Source organism: Piliocolobus tephrosceles, chromosome 4 (genome assembly GCF_002776525.5).
Source record: "Piliocolobus tephrosceles isolate RC106 chromosome 4, ASM277652v3, whole genome shotgun sequence".
Taxonomy (NCBI): Eukaryota; Metazoa; Chordata; class Mammalia; order Primates; family Cercopithecidae; genus Piliocolobus; species Piliocolobus tephrosceles.
The window spans coordinates 153,548,204-153,563,633 of record NC_045437.1 but is presented as its reverse complement, the minus strand read 5'-3'; the positions used below and the strand labels follow the sequence as shown (position 1 = coordinate 153,563,633).

Sequence of the window (15,430 nt, the reverse complement as noted above, 5' to 3'; positions counted from 1 at the left end):
TCACACAGCCAGGATGTGAACCCAGACATGCCTACTTCAGAGCTTGAACTACACCAAGCAGCAGCTAATATTTGAGATATCTTACCAGCAAGAGGCACAAAGCAAATTCATGCTGGTTATGCCTGTTTCTCCAGTCATTACACATTTAATGCTATATATACACATATATATGGATTATACATAACATTTTAATAATATAATAAAATGTTAATTTTGACAGAACAGGTTAAGGTTAGAAATAGAGATTTTTTTTTTCTAGTAATAGAGTGTAACAACATGGAATGGGCTGTGCCTTGTCTGCCACCCAGGTGATACACAGCTGGTCCCCTAACTAGTGTCGGCTATGGAGCAGAATAATTCCTGGAAGAATTTGCCCGGTACTTACTATGTACTGGAACTTTATAAGGCAAGTAGTGTCATCCCCACATTAGAGATGAGGGAAAAGCAAAGTTAAACAATTTGCCCAAGCTGATGATTCTTAACCACCACTCCACACAGGGCCGTTCACTCACAGCATGCTGAAAGGTCTGTTTTTTTAACACACAGCCTTTGATTGTCTGGGAAGGAGTCAATTAATTCAGGAAGAAATCTTTAACAACCATGTAAGGGACCTTCAGGATATTTGCCACCATCTGTAAATATAATAACCAGTTACAATTGTGATAGAATATGACATATGTGTATGTGTACCCTGCCCTCATAAGAAGAAGTCAGATTTCTCTGGGCAGTGGTTTATTATCAGCTAAGGATCCGTAACTGATGCTAATAGAGTTGCTTGTTGGAACTTTGTCTTTGCAAACCCTCCCTAATGGGTTTTAATTTCACTGAATTTCAGCCTGATGGTTACTGCAAGCAGCTCTTCCAAATTAGCCAACACTTTAACATGTCCTTTTCACCTTTTCTAATAAGGACCTTGAATAAAGGTCCCAAAATGGGCCCCAAAATGCAGGTCATTCCAGAGTGCTGGGAGGATTGACTGAAGGTCCTTATTAGAAAAACAAGTATTATGTTGCGTTTATTAAAAATAATCTGGGGAAAAATGTATAAGGAGGGCTGGCTGTGGATCTGGTGAGAGGTTTAGCATCTCTGATATTATCTGTGGACTGGACAAGAACACTGTGCTCTGCCAGTTCATTGGTCCTTCCCTATCTTGGGAATTCTTCTGGCTGCCTGCTAGGCAGGGTGAGCTTGGCTTAGCTCCAGTAGTCCCCAGTGCCCCAGTCCCCTCACCATCCACTGTGGCCCAGGCCTCCTCCAGGCTGCTAGAGCTCGTCTGGCTCAGCTTACCACCATGTCCTATAGGCTTCTCAATGGCCTCCAGTTCCCTCCCTCATCTAAATCAAATCTCTGTTAGGGTAATCTAGGGAATGCCCCTAATCTCTGCAATCTCTGTAGGAGAATCTGAGTAGTTTATCCTGTGGTTGTTAGGCCATACTCAGCCACAGAAGCATGTAGGCTGAATTTGTCTCCTAAATTGCAAAGCTCTCCTTTAGATACAAAGAGCTCTCCTTTAGATACACAAGTGAGTCTTCAGGTCCGTGGTACAACACAGAAAAAGGTGCTCCCAGAATGACTGAGACCAAAGTTCCTTCCAATCTGGGCAGGAGACACTGAGCCAGATTTCATATAGTTCAGAAAAATTTTTAAATGCTAAGAGCCAGCATTTATTGGATATGATGTGCCATACATTGTTCTAATGTTCTAAATGATTTTCATGTATTGATCAATTTAATCCTTGCAACAATTATTTTCTGCCTCCAAAGGGACGGATATACGTGTTCCTTCTTTGAACTCAGCCATTGCCCTTAGGCTCTCATCACTTCCTAATGGACACCTCTAACAGTATTTTAGTTAGTTCCCTTTCCTGTATACGCCATCAAACCTTACCACTAGAACTGTATTACCGAAGTGAAGCTACTTACAGTTCTAACATATCAACTTGGCCACAAATGTGTAGAAAGTTCTAGATCACACAAGAATCATACAAGTTGACATGGAAAGTGGGGAGGCTCCAGTATGGCAATGCTAAGGATATTTGTGGTGTGGTGTGGTGGATAGCTGGGGGTGGGGCAGGATTCACATAGAAAAATACTTGTCTGCTTAGTAACCAGAGGAATGCATTTTAAAATACGCAAAGATAGTATTTTACATCTATTAAATTAGTGGGGAATAATACTAACAATCTTAATAATACTCAGTGATTGTAAAGTGCTGATGAAACCAGGTCAGTTGTATACCACTGGTGGCACCGAAAAATAATATAGTCCTTTGGGAAAATAATTTTGCAATATATTTCAAGAACTATAGCAAATATTTATGCCCTTTGACCCAGTAGCCCCACTCTCAGAAATTCAACTTAAGGAAATGACAGAAAAGAAGGAAAGAAAACTTTATGTATGCAGATAAAAGTAAATAGAAATATATTTTAAAATGAATGCTCAACAGTAGAGAAAATGTTAACAACGGTACTTCAATCTCATGCTAGCATCAACAAAATAATTATAGGAAGCATAGATAAATTTTTACATTCTACTGCTTGGTGAATCAAATCACAAAATTATTTACCCTATAGCTGTATGCATGCAAATACATGTCTGCACATGGGAAAAAATTGGAAATCTATAAACAAACAAAAATAATTGATATATGGGACACATGATTGTATACCGTCGATTTTCTTTTAAATAGCTTCCTTATTTTTATAATGTTGTTTGTTCAATAAATAAAATCAGTGAAATCAGAAATGCAGACAACCTGGAGGCCCTGTTCCATATGGAATGGAGCTGAGTGAGCCCTTTGGCCCTCTTCACAGCCCACATGCTGGCCTCGCCTCCCCAGCCAGGCGTTCTGCCCCTGCCCGGGGTTCCTGTTCTCCTATCTCAAATTGCCTCCTCTTCCCAAGCTCCTTTCTTCCCATAAATCTACCCGCAGGACACCTGCAAGTCCCTAAACGTGATCGCACCTTTGTAGGTCCCCCACTGCTTCCTCTTTCCGGAATGTCTTTGTTCCCCCTTTGCTTTTGAGCTCTGATCCCCCTTTGCTCAGAAGCCATGAACCTCCTCCTGTTCCGTGTTTTCCCACACCATTTTCATCTGGATTAGTCTTTCCTTACTTGTTTGATAAAGGGCCGGATTCAGATCTCTGTAACCCGTTAGGATGAAAGTTCCTGACAAACCGGGGCTGGGTTTTATTTATTTTATATTGTCCACAGATGTAGCTGATAATGGGTGTCACAGGATGATCCCCTCCTTCTTCAAGCTTGCATCTGCCTAGCAACACCTATCAGAAGAGTAGTAAGCATAGCAGTCAGGCAATGATGCATCTGATGGGTTTAGTAGGGAATAATAAGCATAAAAAGATGAATTCATTTGTGATAAGTATACTTACTGCACAAATATACATATATACTAAGTATGTAACAGCTATAAAAATATTAATTTGTAATACTTACACTTCTGTAATAAGTATACTCATTACCCAAATATATTATTATAATTATACGAATCTTTTTCTAAACATTAATTTGTAATTTATTCAGCTGCAATTTGGAGACCAAATTATTAATAATTTTATTAAACTATATTTTGTATGTAAATGCCTTTCCTTTTTGTTGTTGTTTTTAAGTAAATTAAGGTCATTACTCATGTTCTGAGTTTCCATGGACTCAGTGACAATAGTCACAGGGCCTCAAGCATGAGACAAATGACATCTAATCCACTGTCACATCATGGGCTGCTTTCCTATTCATCTCATTTTGATCCTCAAGAGAGCTCTGTGAGTTTCCTCAACAGCATTTAGGAATGAATCTCATCTTGAATTTGGGATTTTGTTGTATTTCAGGAAAACAAAACTGGAAGAAAACTCAGGTGCTACACATTCATTTATTTATTCCATTTTTCACTTATTCAGAAAATATTTTTGAGAATCTTCTACTTGCCTGGGTATGCTCTAGGCTGGGGATACAGTGGTGAGTTGCTGCCACAGAATTAAGGGAAACAGACAATAAACAAGTAAACAAAAGAAACAAATGATATTCACTGGGATAGACAGTGGCTGATGAGGGAGGGGACAACATGGTGACCACATTCAGATGGGGTGGTCAGGAGGTCCCTCTGAGAAGCAGCCTATGGATCTGAGACTCAAACACCGAGGATCCAGCCAGCAGAGACCTGAGGGAAAGGGACCAGTAACTTCCCTGGGCAGGAACTACTAGCATGGAGTGCTGAAGGAACAGAGGCAGGCAGTGCAGCTGGAGATCAGTGAGCAGGAGGGAGCTTGGTGTGAGGTGAGTTTGATAGGGAGGCAAAGGCCAGGTCATGCAGCACCTTGTAGGCCATTGTTAATAGTTGGATTTTAAGTGCTTTCGGGGGCAAAAAGATGCTAGTGTCCTGCCTCTTAGAAAGAAGGTGCACCCACCTCCAGCTACTAGGGACTCAGAAACACCCATCTCCACAAATTCCCCAAAGCCAGAGGAAACCACTTTGCCCAGAATTGCCCAAGAGGGAATGCCCTCCCCTTGGGGCAACCTGCCACTAATGAGTGGCTGGTGTAAGTGTACAAAAGGCCAACCCCCTTGCCTTAACATGGGACAAGTCTGTGGTGCTACTCAGATTCCCAGGCTCCTCACCAAGTCAAGCTGAAGTTAGACTTTTCTGAAACCCTCTCTTAGCTTAGTTTCTTCTCCCGCCCCATTCTGCTTATGCCCCTTCAATGCAGGTTTCCCCCAAGATCATGCTTTTGATGAATCACTTGCAAAAACAAATAAAAACAAGAAACAAAAAAATCCTTGTTTCAGGCTCTACTTCTAGCAGTGATAATTATTAGACTATGAACTTCCTGAGGGAAGAGACTATGCCTGGCTTGTTCATGCTTAGGTGGAAGATTTAACTGTGGGCATGACATGATCTGATTACTTAAAAAAAAATGAGGCCGGGCATGGTGGCTCACACCTGTAATCCCAGCAATTTGGGAGGCCGAGTGGGGGTGGTCACCTGAGGTTGGGAGTTCAAGATCAGCCTGACCAACATAGAGAAACCCCGTCTCTACTAAAAATACAAAAATTAGCTGGGTGTGGTAGTGCATGCCTGTAATCCCAGCTACTCAGGAGGCTGAGGCAGGAGAATAACTTGAACTTGGGAGGTGGAGGTTGCAGTGAGCCGAGATCACGCCATTGCACTCCAGCCTGGGCAACAAGAGCAAAACTCTGTTTCAAAAAAAAAAAAAGAAAGAAATTCAGTGTTGTGTGTGTGTGTGTGTGTGTGTGTGTAGGAGGAGGAGGAGGGGGAAAGGAGAGGAAAGAGGTAGGTAGAACAGTTAAGTGTTATTCTAATCATCCAGGCAAGATATGACTATGGCTTGGATTACATAAATTAAAACATAAATTAAGCAAAAAGTTTCATCTGCAATTACACTTACAAAACTCCCCTTCCATCAAGAAAATTTGCAAGTGACCTTAGGCAGATGAATGTTAATAAAAGAGTAATGCATGTGGTACATATTGGGAGGAATATTTGAAAGATCAAATGCTCATTAAAACTCTAAATTCATATATGAGCATCTGGTAAAGAAATAATGAGATAGAAATGTGTAGATGGTCTTTAGCTGAACTATCAGAGTTAGTCACAGATCCTTGGGGAAGACTGTAATTTCTAAGATCTGTTTGACTTTGGGATAAAAGCGACAATTTGAAGATGGCTCTTGTGGTGCTTTCCACTTTGGGCTAGTAAATGCATCTGATTTGCATCTATTTTGTGTGGGGCATTGGGGGTTTATGTTTTGCCCTTGAATGCTCCTCAGATTCCTGTCTTCCTATTAGCCCCCAAATCAAGATGTAATAATACTCAGGCTCTATCTTAGCAAATGCAGCACAGTAAGAACATAATGATAGTTATATAAGCTAAGTCTGTGTGGCTTAGGAGACATGGTAACCAAGAAGAAGAAAAATGCTTTAAAGGATTATCCTTTCATGCAACTACTTAGGTATTGAAACAGCTGAACAAAAGGTAGCAAAACAGGCAAAAAGCAATAGTTTTCTATCCTGTTGTGACAACTCTTACTTTGAGGATCTGAAATATATTTTGCAAATTAACAGTAGCATCTGCACATTAGAGAAAGTTACGTCAGGTGATTTACAGAATGCCAGAAGAAAGGCAAAGAGGAGCATCAGGCAGTTTGTCCCTTTCCACCCTCTAAAGCTGAGCTGGCAGGGTGTGGATATGGGGCAGCAACTCAGGCTCATGAGTGGAGGGAGCACTCCTGAGACCCACTGTGGAGCCCCTAGCAATCTGAGCTCCCCTCTGGAGGCAAAGGCCCCACTGTTTCTCCCTGACTGTGCATGGTCACCCTGGAAGCTACTCACCTCTCTGCTTCATCTCTAAGACAACCAGGCTTATGGTGGTAATTTTAGAGATGGACTCCCACCACAAGTGGATGACTGATGCTTTCAACACCAATGGATTCTAACAGTGTTTGGCAACTACCGGGCAACTACCAGGCCAGAACTGGTGTTGGGGCTTTCCTGGATAGCTCTTTTCCAGAGTGACAAACCCCAAAGGGACACGCGTCAGCAATGAAGGATATGGAGATGATAGCCCTATACTCTAGGGCCAGCCTGGAACATCATCTGGATTGTTTACATAGGCTTTTAATTCCAAGGGGGAGTTACAGGTACTTAGAGAAGCATCAAAGCCTCCAGCTTCCCACTGAACACATCATCTATTTACTCCATATGGAGGCTGCACATTGCATGCAGGGCATGTACTGTTCCCAGCCTTCAGAGATCTAAATGAACCAAGAGTCCACCATCTAAGAGCTTCATCCCTGCAAAATGTAGAATCATTAAAGAGCCTTTAAAAAACACTAATTGCTGTACTCCCACCCAAAAGAATTGGATTACAAATTCTGTGGATGCGGTCCAGGCATTTTTTTTTTTCTGAGACTGAGTTTTGCTCTTGTTGCCCAGGCTGGAGTGCAGTGGCACGATCTTGGCTCACTGCAACCTCTGCCTTCAAGGTTCATGCAATTCTCCTGCCTCAGCCTCCCAAGTAGCTGGGACTACAGGCACCCACCACCACACCCAGCATATTTTTGTATTTTTAGTAGAGGTGGGGTTTCACCATGTTTGCCAGGCTGGTCTCGAACTCCTGAACTCAGGTTCTCCACCCACCTTGACCTCCCAAAGTTCTGGGATTACAGGCATGAGCCACTGCACCCAGCCCAGGCATTTTTTTTTTTTTTTTGACAAATCATAGTAGTTGTATACATTTATGGAGTACAACGGATGTTTTGATATATGTGTACAATATGTTATGATTAAATTAAACTAATTAACATATTTATCGCCTTGCTTACCTATCATTTCTATGGTGAGGCATGAAAATTTACTTTCTTACTTATTTTGAAATATATAATATATTTTTATTTATTACAGTTACTCTGGTGTGCAATAAATCTCAAAATCTTTGTCTCTCTGAAACTTTGTACTCTTTGATTGACAACTCCCCATTCCCTCCCTCCCCATCTCCCCCGTCCCTGGCAACTATGATTCTACTCTCTGCTTCTATGAGTTCAACTTTACTAGATTCCATATATAAGTGAGATCATGTGGTATTTGTCTTTCTGAGGCTGAGGCACTGGTGCTTTTTTTGGTTTGTTTTTTACAAAGCACCCAAGTGGTTTCATTAATCAGCTAAGTTTTGGAACCCGTGGTCTAGAGTGACACAACACATCCTTGGATAACTATCATCCTTGCTTTAAGGGCCTACAGTTAAGAGGTTATAGACTGGATCCTGAAAACAGCCAAGAGGTTCTCAACAGGGAATTATTTGTCCCCCCCCCCTTCCTCCAAGGACATTGGAGACAGTGTCTGGAGACATGTTTGGTAACACAAGCTGGGGGTAGGGTGCTACTGGATAGAGTCCAGGGATGCTGCTAAACAGCCTATAATGCACAGGGCAGTCCTCACAGCAAGGAATTATCTGGCCCAAAGTGTTAAGGTGCTGGACTTGAGAAATGTTGACTTAGTCTTAAGTATAGTTCTGCTTAGAAAACCAGTACGGCAAACAGTTTCCATTGGCTAATTTGTTATGCACTTAACATGTTCTAGGTACATTGCATGTGTTAACTATTATTTATTAGACACTGTAATTTGTTTGCATTATATGGATGAGAAAATCAAGGCCCAGAGACCAAATAACTTGTCTAAACCACATGACTAGAAAGTAAAGGACTTGGGACTTGAACATGCACAGTCGGGCTCCTGGCCACGACACTACACTGCTGTCCTGCAGGTTCTATTTTTCTTCTCCTGGGAGTTTTTCCAGGCAGAAAAGGGATCACGATTCATATTTACATATTAAATGCTGGAATTATTCTTTCTCTTCTGAAGATTTGCTCCTTGAGAAAACAAAACTTCCTCATGTAAAAGATAGCCCTTCTGAACTGGGAGATTAATGGATATTGATGATTTTTGTGGCATGTGGCCAGGCAAGATCCACGGAAGTGCTTAGAGGAATCCCCAAAGAGGAAGATGATTGATGCTTTTGACACCAATGGATTCCAACAGTGTTTGCCAACTACCAGGCATCCTGCAGTGCAGTTTGGGGTAGTGCCTGACCAGCCAGACTGTGTTTGTGACAACGCTGATCTTCTTAAGTCTGAGCATCTGTTAAAACGATGCCTCAGCAGGAAAACACAGTAGGAGAATGTCTGCTCAGGGCATGTGAGCGTCTGACTGGCCTCTCAGGCGTCCTCTAGAAAGCCCTGATGTCCCCAGGTCCCCTTTGCTAACTGGCCCTGCCTGCGCTTTTTGCAGACAGAGGAAATGAAACAGAGCCCAGCAGAGGGCATCTGCCCTCTCTTGAGTGTTCCTACCCGTGGTCACTGCACTAGGGAGAGGATGTCAGCCAGTTGTGCAGCTACAGCTGGCATTGTTTTCTCTCTGAGCACATATTTAGGCCAGAAGGCCCTTTAGGACTGGAGCAGTGTCCACTGTGTCTATGAGCTCCCTGAAGGCCAGCAGACTAAGAAACTTAATTTATGTCCCATATCTAGTAGGCAGAGGACTTGAGCAGTCAGGCTCCCAGCTGTAACACTGTACTGCTACCTGGCAAGTTCTGTTAATACTTTCAGCTGCTAGGAGTTTTTCCAGATGGAAAGATGGACCCATTCATGGCATGACTGTAAAACGTGCACAAGACGGTCATTTTTGGAATAGAAGGAGGCAAGGGACTTCTGATAGAGTAAGAGTTGCTGACCCAACTTTAGAGCTAGTGGCAATGTGAGTTGAAACGGTCCCCCATTCCCTCCCCTCTAAGCTTGCCCTTTTCTCCTTGGCATTCTGCTCTGAGGGGAGCTTTCCAAGTGCTGTGCCCTGTGAGCATAGTTTGTGTGTTCCTGGCCCATGTCTGTGAAAGAATCTTGAAGTTGACGGCAGGGAATTGAGGTTTATGGAGGACACTGACTTTCTGCGTTACCATCGTTTGTGGAGATCTTCCACTTGTGTTAAAAATGTAGTCTGTTGCCAAAGAATTTCAATCCCCAGTCTTGGCAGTCTTATCAGACCTACTGTTCAGCTCCCTCTCCCATCTCCCACAGATTGTTTTTTCCCCATTTTTTTACTTTCTTCAGCCTGCTTCTACCTCAGAGGGTGATTCTGTGTCCTACTGACAGAGAAGTTGAAGCTATCAATACGAATTCCCTCAACTTTTCTCCCGTGGTAATCATTAGTGCCAGCTGCCAAATAGCACCAGGATTATGCTTCCTGGTCCTTCTTGTGAATGAAGAGTAGCACAATGAGTAGCAAGCAGAAACAATGTGTGTCTCATCCAGGTGAAAGCATGCAATTGCTGGGGTACAATTTCCCAGAGCCGAATGACCCTCTGGCACTCAGGAAACATTTAAGAGGGTGGTTCTTCCATCAGCTGGGAATCCTGAGGGAACTGACTTCCAAGATGGAAATAAGATAAGCAGTAAATAAACTTAACTTTTGTTAAAAGCCTCTATGACTTTAGTTTTGTTTGTCAACACAATGTAACAGCCTATCTTGGCTAATATCCTGTCCCGTTCACACAAACAACTTGCTCCATCTTCACCCACCCTGTTTCCTTTCCAGCTTTTTCAGAGGAAGAGCTGTCTCTCCATCTATCCTAATCTTTACAACCACTCCTGATTAAGGTCCTCCAATGGCTCCCCATTGTTCTTTAGAAAAATAATAAAAAGATTAAAATCATTAAGGAGATCTGCAAGGCTCACACGGTCTGTCCCCTGCCTGCATCCTTACAGACTCAGTCACACCCAGTCCTCCCGAGGCCCAGCTTGGTCCGTTCGCCTTCTTTCAGTTCCTCTCGTACACCATGTCTCTTCTCGCCACAGGGCCTTTAAACATGCTTTGAGCATGTTCTTTCTACTAGAAATGCCCTCCCCACCCCAGAGGGCACCTCTGAAGTTTCAGGGTCTTGTTCACTTTCCTCAGTTTTTAGCTTTAAGAGCAAGCATGAGCTTTTCAGTAAGTGAGTGAATAAAAATTGTAGGGGATTTTTTTTTTTTTTTTTTTTTTAATGCAGCAATGTGAAGGAAAATGGAACTACGTAAGTGAGGGAAATCGAGTGGGTCCTCTCCACCCTCTGTACTTTGTTCCCTTCCCATGATCCTGTCCCAGGTCTTTATTGTACTTAAGACTAGCTTTCTGAGCCAGGAATAACCCAGGGAGCCTGGCAGAGCCAGGAAAAGACACCTCAATTCAGAGTCTGGAAGGCTCAGGAGAAGTGGGAGCTGGATTTTGAGGAGGGTGGAGATCTCCTCAGTGGGAAGGAAAGATGGCTGGCACCAAGGGCAGAGGCCCCCAAACCAAGCTGCATCCCAAGATGCTAGAACCGGGGCCACCTGCAAGTCTGAAAGAGGTCACAGTTGTGAACGCTGCTTTGCCCAGCTGGTGAAGTACGTAAGAGACTTCTCCCACCCCCCTGCAAAGGCTGATGCTATTACAGTCATGAGACACCTGTACCATTTCACTCAGTAGACTGGTAACTCTTTGAAAGTAAGACTGTGTCTTATTCTGCTTGGGTCCTTGGAAGGCCGAGCTCAGTGTCTGTAGACCTCATAGGTGGTGGTTCAGAAAATTTGAGAGATGGAACTAATCACCCTTGTTGGTGATATGGCCATGCCTGCCTGATAATATATGTACTTTCTGCCATGAACTAATATATTTTGGAAAATAATATTCACATAATTTTTTCCCCCTTTGCTTAGTAGTGTCCAAAAGATGCTCCATCTCCTTTATAGGTAGAGTTAAGGCCTCTCTCACACAAAACAGGACTTCTGGGTCTGTTTGCCCCACTCTCCTAGAGGACTGATACGCACAAAGTTCTCTTGCAGTGAATAGGAGATCCCATCTGATCCTCATTAAGGCAGAGTGGGGTCAGGAAGGAGGAGTGAATGGTGTAGGGGAAGGAAGGGAAAAGATCAAGATCATCCCTGTAAGCCCAGAGATGAAGAAGCAATCTAGAGAAGAGAGAGGGAGGGATGAGAGTGTGTCTTCTATTAGACAACTTGAATAGAGTGCCAACAACTCTGTCTGGGTCTCTGTTCCCCATCACTAAGCACTGACCACATGGCAGACACTGGGGTTCCTTCATGAATACAGTCTGAGCCCAGCTGGGTCTAAACTGGGATTCAGAGGCTGGTTGGGTTGGTTCCCAGTTTTTGGGGCTGCAAGTTTCCTATGCATGTGTTTAGAGTTGATATGCAGTGGAAAGAAAAGGCCTTTGAGAAGGACAGTTAGGCATGATTCCTGGAGGACAGAGACAGAGCTAGAGAAGACTGCAAGGTGTTTGGCTCTGCAGGGGAAGGCCAAGGCCAGTTTATGCAGAGAGGCTGCAAGCCGATGCTGGAGGAGGGCTGGGTTTCTTTAACTGCGAAACATAAGCAGAGTCCTTCTGAGCTTAGGTGTGACTCAGTATGGGGGAGGGTCATATCCCTGGTTTTTCATGAGGCAAGCTTGGCTTCTTCAGGGACTGTGGCCTAGAGGGACTGGGATGGACTGAGGTGGGTAAGAGAAATGTCCTAAAGTAATGTAGGCATTGACTGTGAGCAATGTGTTAATACTGCCTCATTTATACCCATCGGCTGCTGAAGCCTGGGGATATTTGAGGCACAAATGTTTTCTCCCATTTAATTCTCATTATAACCTATGATGTAGGCATTATTATCCCAACTTTCCTGATGAGGAAAGTGAGACAGAGGCAAGGCTGAGTAATTTGCTCAAGTGACCCCATTAATAAGTGGTTGGACCAGGGACTGACTTCAATAGGCACCTTTCAGCTACATCTCCAATACTGCTTCCCAGAAACCATGCTTGACATTTCAGATGACACACCCACTTGGGTTACTGGGGAGGCTGAGCGCCCTCTTAAGGCAGAAGTCATGGGGGAACAACATGTCCTCACAACACCTTTGGTATTTTGGAAGGAATTTTAGGCTTTATGAATGATGCCCTTTCCCAGGGAGACATCTCTAGCATTCTCTGGTGAGATAATAAAGGACCAGCTAGGGAATTAGAGGAACCCTAGAGTCCCAAGAAAGGGAGTCATCACTGAATGACAGCAATGATGCTTCCTCTTGGAGCTGCAGAGAACTTTATAGTTTCCAGAGCATTTCCTCTCATATCAGTTCATTTGGAAGTTCACACACACACACACACAAAACCTCTGTAAAGCAAAAGCTGGTATGTCCATTTTGCAAATGGGGAATGAAAGTCAGAGAGCTTCAATGACTTGCCCAAGACCACAGGGTTAGGAGAATCAGGCTAAAAACCTGGTCAACAGAAACCTAGTTCAGGATTCCTTCCCTTTAACAGGTGCTCCCTTGAACCATGGTGGGTGACTTGTCTTCATCTAATGCAGGCTGGTACTGTGACTCAGCCAGCCAGAGGTCCGGACATTAGGGTGGTGCCTGAAGATAATCAAACATTCAAATGAGAGACACGATACAGAGTGCAGTACCAGCCACAGAGCAGCACCACCTTCATTCAAATCCTGGCATTTCATAGACATACAGGCTGATTCTAGATTAGTTTCCCAGAGACTGATACATGAAAAACTAGTTTCACCATGAGAAGCAGTCTGTGGTCATGTAATACATATTGTATCCTTCATCTATTACAGCAGTGATTCTTGTTTTTTTTTTTTTTTTTTAAATAGAGACATGGTCTTGCTATGTCCCCCAGGCTAGTCTCAAACTCTTGGCATCAAGCAATCCTCCTGTCTCAGTTTCCCATAGTGTTGGCATTACAGGCATGAGCCACTGTGATGTATATTAAAGGTTCTGTAATATATTTAAGGAAAACAGAAAACAAAAACCAAAAAACCTGTTTGACTATGTTTAACTAAAGGTTTCCGAATTTATTTGAACACAAAATCTTTTTTTTTTTTTTTTTTTTAAGGTAACACCTATTAGTAGCTCATGGAACTGCTAAGAACAACTTGTTTTCTTAAGTTGCTGAATTAATGGGTTGATTTTATGCCATGTGGGCAGAATCTTGGAAATGTTTTATGGTTTTATATTTAAGCCTGAAGCCTCAGGAGATATCTATCTATCTATCTATCTATCTATCTTTCTATCTAAGTTGTAAAAGGCAGTGTATTTATAAATAGGTCTTGGTGCTAGTTATTTCATAACTCAAATACTCAGGGATAGATTGTATTCATGCAAGCATGCTAAAATTCATAAATTAAAAATGGAAGCCCATTGTAATATTAATAAGACTTTTAAATATTGGTTAGTTTCCTGGTAATTCACGAAGAATAAATGTCAAGGAGAGCTATGAGTCTGTCTGCTGTTGCATGATGGCATACAGGATTTGAGAAAATGTATCATTTGAAGGTCTTAGAAATGAGCAGGGTTGACATTTTATGCAGGTCATTTATCGTCTTCCTACCTATGGATTACAGCAGACACTTGACATTCATGATGATTTCCTGAGACCTTATGACTTCCTTAATTGGCAAATACCACTGGAGTCAATCACATCCCTCGTGAAACCTTTTAATTCTGACCCAAACTATCATGTTCATGGAGGGCTTCATTTCTTCCTTCTCATTCATCCCCAGGGCCATTTTGAACTTGGTAATTGACAAAAGAGGACATGTAGCTATGAGGTGGGGGCCAGACTTCTGGACTAACTGAGTAACTCCACCCTCCATGTCAGTTTTGCTAGGGGATTTGAATTTATGTTTCAAAAAAATGGTGAATGCCCACATCCCACGGACTGTTGAAGTTGTACATAATTAACCCAAACTGTGAATATAAATCTGCAAATGCCAAGCATCTTCTTTTGTCTAGTTTTTAGACATCTTCTATCCTCACCATGAGCTGGGAGGCAGGAGGATAATCTGGCTTCAGGAAGGAAGAAAATGTTTGTAGTTCTGGAAACTCCAGCTCATTTTTGCCACTGCCAGACAGCCTCCACAGCGGGGTTTGTTTGAACCCCAAGGGCAAGGATATCTCAGCAGCTTCAGGGGGTGACTGCATACTTTGGTGAAAAGTCCCAGTGAACTCTTGGTTTAAGCTAAAAGGTGAGTTTTCCTGAGCTGAGTAAATAGGATTGTACTGTACTTGAAACTACAGCCCAATTCTCCCAACTTCCAACAACACTGTGCTTTCTAATATTAATCTCTAAGGCCACCTTTCCTGTGGGTCATCAATTTTATCTTTGAGCTCAGAGTCTTAGGCAAAAGTTGTTTTTCTTAAAATTTGTGATTATTATAATATCAAAGTGAAAGGGCAGGAAGATTTTATCAGACTTGGAAGCTCTCTGTGGATGAATTTCACAGATCTATATGGTTGTTGAAGGCACAAATTAAGACACACACAAATTAAGATAATCAGGAAACAGAAGGACTGCCCAGAGGCCAGTCTGGGGGCTTTAAAAATGCCATTCAGTTTTGATCAGGTGAAAGAGCTGAAAACATTAAAACCCCTCAAAGATGAATCAGCTCCTTTACTTATGTGGAAAGCACATTGATATTTAAACATGTGGATATTTGGAATGTTCTAGTTTTCATCAGGATGAGTAATGTCATCTAACAAAAGAGCAGATTCTAAAGAACACAGAGTAGATCCAAAGTAGGAATATAATTTACTTTTGCTCCTTATACTCTTAATCTGAGTAGGCACTACAGGTCTGAGGGCTACTGGTGACCACAGCCACTAAAGACACTTGGATGTCTATTGAGGAGTTGGCATGAGTTTACTTTTGGGAAAGTCTACTTGAACTTCCTCAGGGCTTTCATATGCCTTTGGAGTGCAATTCTTCTAAGCCTCCCAGGGCAATTGAATCCCATAAGCTTTTTACATTAATACATTTTCTACACAATTAGTCCTCAGGCACACAGAGGAAGCTCAATAAATGCTTTTGAAAGACCTGAGTTCTATG

At 42.5% G+C, this 15,430-nt stretch overlaps 1 protein-coding gene across 4 annotated transcripts in view; it reads right to left on the bottom strand.

The window, feature by feature from the left end:
* Window positions 1-15,430, bottom strand: part of TRPC7 (transient receptor potential cation channel subfamily C member 7) — a 141,906-nt gene that overhangs the window by 76,346 nt on the left and 50,130 nt on the right. The window lies entirely within an intron of this gene.